This window comes from Macrotis lagotis, chromosome 1, assembly GCF_037893015.1.
Source record: "Macrotis lagotis isolate mMagLag1 chromosome 1, bilby.v1.9.chrom.fasta, whole genome shotgun sequence".
NCBI lineage: Eukaryota > Metazoa > Chordata > Mammalia > Peramelemorphia > Peramelidae > Macrotis > Macrotis lagotis.
In genome coordinates, this window is record NC_133658.1 from 91,020,792 (window position 1) to 91,029,764 (window position 8,973).

Below are 8,973 nucleotides of genomic sequence, written 5' to 3' on the forward strand. Positions count from 1 at the left end.
TCCCTCCTCATCTCAAAACCATTCAAACACAATTTTCCTTTTTTTCTTCCAGTCTTTGATGAAGTGATGTCCTTTTTTTCCTGCTAAAGAAACTATTCTATGTATATGCATTGGATCCCATTCCTTCCTATCTTCAACAGTACTTTTAAATCTGAAAATGAGTGATTAAAAAATCACAACAGTTATGCAACCCTTGTTAACTCTGAAAATAAAAAAGATTTTTCTAAGATTATCATAACCACAAGTAACTCAAAAAATATCAAAGAATTCACACTGGTCATCACAATAGCTAATTAATTATTAAGAAATAAAATAAAAACAAAGAACCAAAAGTAATCATAAGGAAAAAACTTGTCTTTATTCTGTTGGCTAAAGGAAATCAGACATATGTATTAGGGCCTCCTCTATGAGGAGAGTCACTGTATTAAGATTAAATCTTAATAAAATAGCAATGGCTACACAGTAAGCTGTAGCCCTAACAATAAGGGATAATAGTAATAATGTGACATGGTTAATTAATAGTAGGACTTCATTACCAGAACATTGGTCCTTCAGATCTTTGTCTGAACTCAGAGACCACATGAGACCAAGCCAAAAAAAAAAGAAATTGAAATTTTCTTATGGCAGAGATCATACATAGGATTATCACCCATGATAGTTCTGGTGTGGATCTGGACATTTAATACTGAGAGCCAGGTTGAAAAGAGATATCAACACATAAGGCTGTGAAACAATTTTTATTGACTTTATTTTGAAATATTCAGAATTTTATAAAAAAAAAAACTTATCTCAGACATGACAGGTTAGATGAAACCCCACTGCATAGCTTCCTTGGTTTAATTTGCAATATTTAACCTTCCAAGTTTCTAAACTTCTTTATCAGAAAGCTTCCCAAACACCTCTTGCGCCACAGATGTCTTAGGTCAGGGTTCACTAGTGAGCCAACAAGTCCATTTAATGAGCAAAACCACACACATATCTCTGGTGGCAAAGGTCACCAAAAATATATGTAAATAACTCTTAGGGGTCGATGCTCAACATAGGATAAGTTCAAAGAAATATTTTTAAGTAAAACTCAAGGCACATTGTACTTGCACAGTGTGTTGGAAAATAGGACATCATTTAATAGTAAAAAGGGAAAAAATAAAAAGAGAGGGATCTTCTTGGCATGGGGATCTTGAGAATATGTTACATCTACAATCATCCCTTCCTTTCTCTTGTACATTTATCTCTCTAGTTATCTCTTCCTACTATCAAACTTGCTATGTCTGTAAAAATCTTCAAGATGGTCAACCATTTTTTCAATTATTGCTCTATATTTCCCCAAATTTTGTTAGTCAAACTCCTTGAAAACATATATACTCACTTCTATTTCTTTTCTCATTTGGGCTTCAAATCTTTGAGATTTGGCTCCCAATCTTATTAAAACTAACAGAAAATGTTGCAAAATCTCAAAGTCTTTTCACAGGTCTTATTCTTCTTGACCTTCCCATTCACACAATCTTCTTTTCCTGCTTACTCTCTTCATTCTGAATTTTCCCTCCTCTTCTCTTACCTATTTAAACAAGTCTTTTCAGTGCCATTTATTGGCTTATCATTCATTCATATGCAGTTTAAATGAAAATGTTCTTGTTTTGTTTGTAATCCTCTTCTGCCTCTATCATAAATCGTAGGAACTTTATTAGTTCTTATGCATTTTACATATGGATGTCTAAGTAAGTGGTGAATAAATAATTGTATCTAGTCTCAGTTTTTCCCTGAGATATTACATAACCAATTGGTAGATATTTCATATTGGATGATTCACAAACATTTTAAACTTGACATGTCCAAAACTGAACCCATCTTTCTCATATACTATTCCATCTTTTATTCATTACGTTTTCTCATAAAGGCACCACCATCTTTCCAGTCTCCTAGAGTATAGACTCAGAATAATTGGAGATACATCATTCTTTTTGATTCAAAATTTCTAATCACTTCCCAAATTTTACCATTGCTACCACCATAATATTTTTCAAATCCTTGGATAATTGTCACTTTAGTCTGAACCTTCTTCCTCTCTAAGCTATATTAATTCAACATCATTCTAAACTGACTATCTTGAAATCTTTATCCACTCTAGTCCATCTTACATAATACTGCCAAAGAAATTTTCTTTAAGTAGAAATTTGATGATATGATTCCTCCTCTTCAAATAATTTCAATGACTTTCTATTGCCCTTAAAAATCAAATATAAAACTTATATTTAACTTTAAAATCCATTACAATTGAAATTTCATCACATACATTTTCTGCTCAGTGATAGTTAAACTGGTCTTTTCTCTGTTTTGACACTGTACTTCTTGGCAGTCTCACATGTCTGTAATTCACTCCTTCTTTACTTCTTCTTGAGAAAATCTCTCTTTGTTCAAGAACAACTCAATTACCATGGTCTTCATAATCTTTTCCTGATTCCTCCAACTTCTAATGATTTTCTACCCAAATTACCTTGAATTCATTTTTATTATTTATTCACTTTACAATATATCTCTGTCCCTCACTATTTCAGAGAGCTAGGACAATGGCTATGGATAATGTTATCCCCATCCAGAGGAAGAAAATCAAAACAATGATTAAGAATCTGAAGAACATTTTATAAAAATTATCTCATGTATCTTTTTAACCTTAAACCTAATTCCTCATACTGAAAATGATTAATCTATAGACATGTTTATCAAAAATACATATGTACAATTCTAAACTGACTGTTCACCACCAAGGGTTGTGTGATGGAAAGGAAGGGGGAAGGGAAATTTTGTAACTTAAAAATATACAGGTATACATGAATTAAATGAATGAACAAATAAATAAATAGAATGTGCAAAAAAAGTTAGTCCCTGATCTCAAGGGATTTATTGTCTAAAGGGAGAGACAACATGGAAACTAACATATATGAGCAAGTTTACACACACACACACACACACACACACACACACACACACATGCACGCACGGAGAGGGGAGGGAAGGAGAGTGAAGGGGAGGGGAGGGGAGGGGGAGAGAGAGATAGAGACAGAGAGAGACAGAGAGAGGTTGAAGATTTTTAGCAGAGAGAATGTTCTAGCACATTGTTAGAAGGAATTTCCTTATTTTGACTACTTTATGTTAATTCAGGCCGAATTCCTATACAAATATTTGGATCAGGGAAAGTGTCTAAACACTGAAGGAGAGTGGATTCCCACAAAATTTGCTCTCATATCCAAAATTCACATATATCAATGAGGATTTTTTTCCCCTTATGAATCCCTTAAAATAATTTCATGCTATTGAATTACTTAGGACAGTGATGCTCAAACCTTTTAGTCACAGAATTTTTCTAAATCCTTAAAAGTCATTGAGGTTCACAAAAACTTTCATTTTGTAGATTATGAAGATATTTGCTATATTAGAAATTTTAAATAATTTTAAACTTTGTATTTATTGATTATATACTAACACAAATAGCTTTTAAAAATAAAAATTATTGTTTCCCCAAAGAAAAAATTAAAATGATATATCTCTATCATCTTTTAGCTTGCTGTTACTCCCAACTGAATGTAAACTACTTGCAAAGAAGGATTATTTGTTTTTTATTTGTCTACTCATTATTCAGCATAACCTATCCAAGAGCAGCTAGGGTCACAAAGATGGCATACAGGGCTGGGAGTAAGGAAATCTCTCCTTCTGAATTCAAATCCAGCCAGAAAACTTAAGAGTTCTTTGCCTCTGGCCAAATCACTTAACCTTTCTTTGGTATTAATTTGCTCATCTGCAAAATGAGTTGGAGAATGAAACTTCAAACTACTCCAGAATTTCTGCCAAGAAAGCTTCAAATGGAGTCATAACAAAAACACAATTACCACTGAGTAGTTGAATAGTAAAACTTTTTTGGATAGATAAATGCAATAGCTCTAGGAAAATTTCTATACCTCACTCCCCCAATTCCTATCACCTTTCTAATTCAGTCAAAAATTATCTGGGATTTCCATTTAAGAGTTTTTTTAGCTCAGTATTCTATTTATCCTTAATGATGGTCACCCAGCAGTTTAGAATCTGAGAACTGACTTACTCATTGAACTACATTTTTTATCACTTATGTCCCAGGTAATTGGTTAACCACCAGGAATATAAAGACAAGAAGAGAAAAAAATCTAAAGCTTATGAATTTCACTATGAGATATTAACTCCATATGGTAGAGCCAAAGATAAGCAAGCCAAAGAATGAACTTCATGAAAGGAAGGTTGAGAAATCAACACACACACACACACACACACACACACACACACACACACACACACAGACAAAAAGAATGGGAAATGTGTATGCCTCATTTTCCTTAGCTGTAAATTGGAGAGAATAATCAGTCTTATCTAACAGATATATGATATCACTTGAATTGTTCAAGAGAGTTCTTATATGTAAAGAATTTAGCAAATGTATAACCTTTAAAGTCCTGTATAAATTCTATCTATTATTCTTGATTTTGCCTTTATACTCAAAACCATCACCATCATTATCATTCTCATCCTTTGTGGAAGGAGTTTCTTCATCTAGGTAATACACATTCATGCATATATACAAGCATAAACATGTTCATTCAGGTATGTATATATGTCTCTTCATAAGTGTTTAGCTATGCATATATATATATATATATATATATATATATATGCAACATTGGAAACAATTAGATTAACTTATATTTTTGAAGTATTTAAGCTACTCAAAACATTTTATAGAAAGCATTTCTTTGACATTCACAATATCTTAATGAAGATATTTGCTTCCAGGATAAGAATTCACTATTAGACAAAAATTGCTGGGAAAATTGGAAAATAGTCTGGCAAAAATTGAGTTTAGACCCACAACTCATACCCTATACCAAAATAAGTTCAAAATGAGTACAGGATTTTGACCATAAAATGTTACATCATAGACCAATTAACAAGTCAGGAAATACTCTATCTGTTAGAAAGGGAGAAATTTATGACAAAATACAAAATAGAGTCTATTATAAACTGTAAAATGGATGATTTTGACTATATGAAATTAAAAAAATTTTTCAGTAATAAAACCAATGCTTCCAAAATTAGAAGGAAAATAGAAAACTAGGAAATAATCTTAACAGTCAGTGGTTCTGACAAAGATCTCATATTTAAAATATATAGAGAATTGTATCAATTTTTAAGGTAAGTCAATCTTCATTTGCTAAATGGTCAGAGTTTATCAACAGACAGGTTTCAAATGAATAAATTAAAACTATATATAATCATATGAAAAAATGTTCCAAAATCATTAATGATTAGAGAAACAAATTAAAACAAATATGAGGTTCCACCTCATATCTATCAGATCTAAGATCAAGAAAAAGAAAATGATCATTGTTGGAGTGGCTGTGGGAGAATTTGAACATTAAGGCATTTTTGGTAGATTTGTTAATTGATCCAGTCTTTCTGGAGAGCAATATGGAACTATGCCAAAAGAGCAATAAAACTAATTATACCTTTTCATCTAGCAATTTCAATACTAGGCCTATATCCAGAAGAAGTCAGTAAAAATGGGAAATACCCACATGTTCAAAAATATTCATAGCAGATCTTTTTGTAGTGGCCAAGACCTAGAAAATGAGAGGATGCCCATCAATTGGGAATGGCTGAAAATATTTTGGTATATGAATATTATGGAATACTATCACTCTATAAGAAATCATTATTGGTTAGACTCTAGAGAAGCATGTTATGAATTACAGGTTCTGATGCTTAGTCTAGAGAACAGAACCAAGAGAATATTGTATACATTAACAACAACAACATTGTGAGTTGATCATCCTTCATGACTGCAGCTTCTCGCAACAGTTCAGAAAGCTCTGACAACCCTAGAAAATTAACTACAGGCAATGCTGTCCTCATCTAGAAGGAAAAAATGAAAATAAAAACAAATAAAAACTCCACAGAATCTGAATGAACAATTCACTCACTTTTTAAAATTTTCGCATGTATTTCTTTCCTAGCTCATGGTTTTCTCCCCCCCCCTTAATCGTAATTTCTCATATCTAAAATGACATATATAAACATGTTAAATATAAATGCATATGCACAGTATTTGGCTGACTGTTTATTGCTTAGGGGAGGGGAGTGGGAAGAAAGGGAAGGCCATCATGTAGGTTAAAATATACATATGCGTGTGGATAAATGATGAAAATCTTTCATAACATGTAATTATAAAAATAAAATAAGAGATCAATTTAAAAAGATCAAATTCACCATTAACATCTAACCAAAATGGCAGACAGAAGGCAGACATTGAGCTAAGATCTCCTGGTTTCTCCTCAGAAATAATATGAAAGAAATCTTTTAGCAGAAATCCTATCAACAAAACCCAGAAAGAAAAACTAGGGAAACACCAACTGAAAGGTCTGACTACTGGGATCTTGAGTGAACTGGAAGCAGAGAGCAGAGAGCAGAGAGCCAGTGGGGTCAGAATGAAAGTTAGACTAACCTAAGATAAGCCTCAGAGGCTTTGACCATGAGAGCTGAGATCTGGGAAGCCCAAGCACAGTGAGTTGCATAGTGTAGCTGGACATGGATCTACTCTGCTCCAGAGGATGACCGGCATACTTTCAGTGGAGTCCTCTTCCCAGAACAAACAATAACAGACTACACAGTCCCTCAGGCACAGGTGTGGGCAGCAGAGCTCCCTCAGATGAAAGGGAAATTAACATTCTACCACTAGGCCCAGCCCACATTGTTCAAGGATAATTTAACCCCAGCTGCCTCACCTCACCCCCTCTAGTCCTAGGGAGAGGGCCCCAAATCAAGACCACATACATTCCAGAGACACCCCTTACTGGCATGTGCACTTGGAGCTACTAAGCCAAGGGAGCAAAGCCTCTAAGGATGTCAATACCAAAACTCTGTGAGCCAGTCCCTCCCCCCAGCACAAGATTCTAGGAAAATGAAGAAAGGTCAATGGAAAGGAGGGTCTATAAAGAACTACCTATAAGGTAAAGAACCTGACTCAGAAAGACCTAGAACTTTGGAGGAGAATCTAAATTGACCTGCAGCACAGAAAAACTTCCTAGAAGAAATCACAGTGCAGTCTAAAAATCAATTGGATAAAGAAACTCAAGAGGAAATTAATACCATGTGATAGAAAATTAACATCTCCCAACAAGAAAACAAATACTTGGGGATTACAATTGTATGAATACAGAAAGATAATAATTCTCTCAAACCCTAAATTGGACAAATTCAAAAAAGGAAATAATTCTCTCAAAATTACAATTGGGAAAATGGAAAACTTGAAAAAGTAATTGCAAAAGGTAAATGAAGAAAAAAATTCTTCCCTAAAATAAAAGAATGTAATCAATGGAAACAAATGAATTCATGGGACAACAAGATTCTGTTAAACAAATCCAAAAGATCAAAAAAAAAGAACATGTGAAATACCTCATCAGCAAAACCACTGACCTTGAGAATAGATCAAGAAGAGATAACCTAAAAATTATTTGTCTTCCTGAAAATATTGAAGACAAAAAAAAAAAAGCCTAGGCCTAATATTAAAGGATTTAGTGACAGAAAACTGCCCCGATATCATCAAAACTGAGGGAAAAATAGTTATTGAAAGAACACATCGATCACATCTAGGAAGGGACCGCAAAATGAAAACACCAAGCAATGTTGTAGCAAATTCCAGAACTATTCCATAAAAGAAAAAAATCCTGCAAGTGGCCAGAAAGAAACAATTTAGATACAAGGAGCCATAGTAAGGATTACACAGGACCTGGCTGCATTAACATTAAGAGGACCAAAGTACCTGGAATGTGATATTTTGAGGAGCAATGGAGTTTGGATTGCAACCAAGAATCCACTATCTGGAAAAACTGAGTCTTCTCTTCCAGGGGAAAATATGGACATTAAATAAAATAAGAGAATTCCATATCTTCTTGATGAAAAGATTAGAGCTAAATAGAAAATTTGTACTTCAAGAGGATACTCAAGAGATAGAAGAAAAGGTCCAAAAAAGGATTAAAAAAAGAAATAGATAGAGTTCAAAGAGATAAAGAAGGAAACTTTATCCTGCTAAAAGGTACCATAGACAATAAAGCTATTTCAAAACTGAATATATATGCACCCAATGAGACAGCATCCAAAAATCTTAGAGCAGAAGCTGAAAGAACTACAGGAAGACATAGACAGCAAAACATTACTAATGGGAGACCTCAAACTCCACCTCTCAGATCTAAATAAATCGAATCATAAAATAAACAAGAAAGAAATTAAGGAGATAAATAGATTGTTAGAAAAACTAGATATGGTAGATTTATGGAGGAAATTGAATGGGGATAGAAAGGAATATACCTTTATACAAGAATTGACCATGTACTAGGACATAAAAACCTAATGATCAACTGCAGAAAGGCAGAAATGGTGAATACATCTTTCTCAGATAACAATGCAAAAAAAGTCATATGCAATATTGAGTCAAGGAGATATAGACCCAGAACCAAATGGAAATTGAATAACCTCATTGTAAAGAATGAGTGGACCAAAAAGAAAATTATAGAAAGAATTAAACATTTTATTTTAGATAATGATAATAATGAAACAACATACCAAAACCTATGGGATTCACTCAAAGTGGCTATTAGGGGATATATTACAGCTTTAATTGCTTAGCTTAATAAATTGAAGAAAGAGGAAATCAATGAACTAAACATGCAACTAAAGATATTAGAGAAAGAACAAATTAAATATCCCCAATTAAATACCAAATTATAAATTCTAAAAATTAAAGGAGAAATTAATAAAATTGAATGCAAAAAACTATTGAATTAATAAATAAAGCCAAAAGTTGGTATTATGAAAAAACCATTAAAATTGATAAACCACTGGTTAATTTGACTTCAAAAACCAAAGAAGAAAATCAAATTGCTAGTATCATGAATGAAA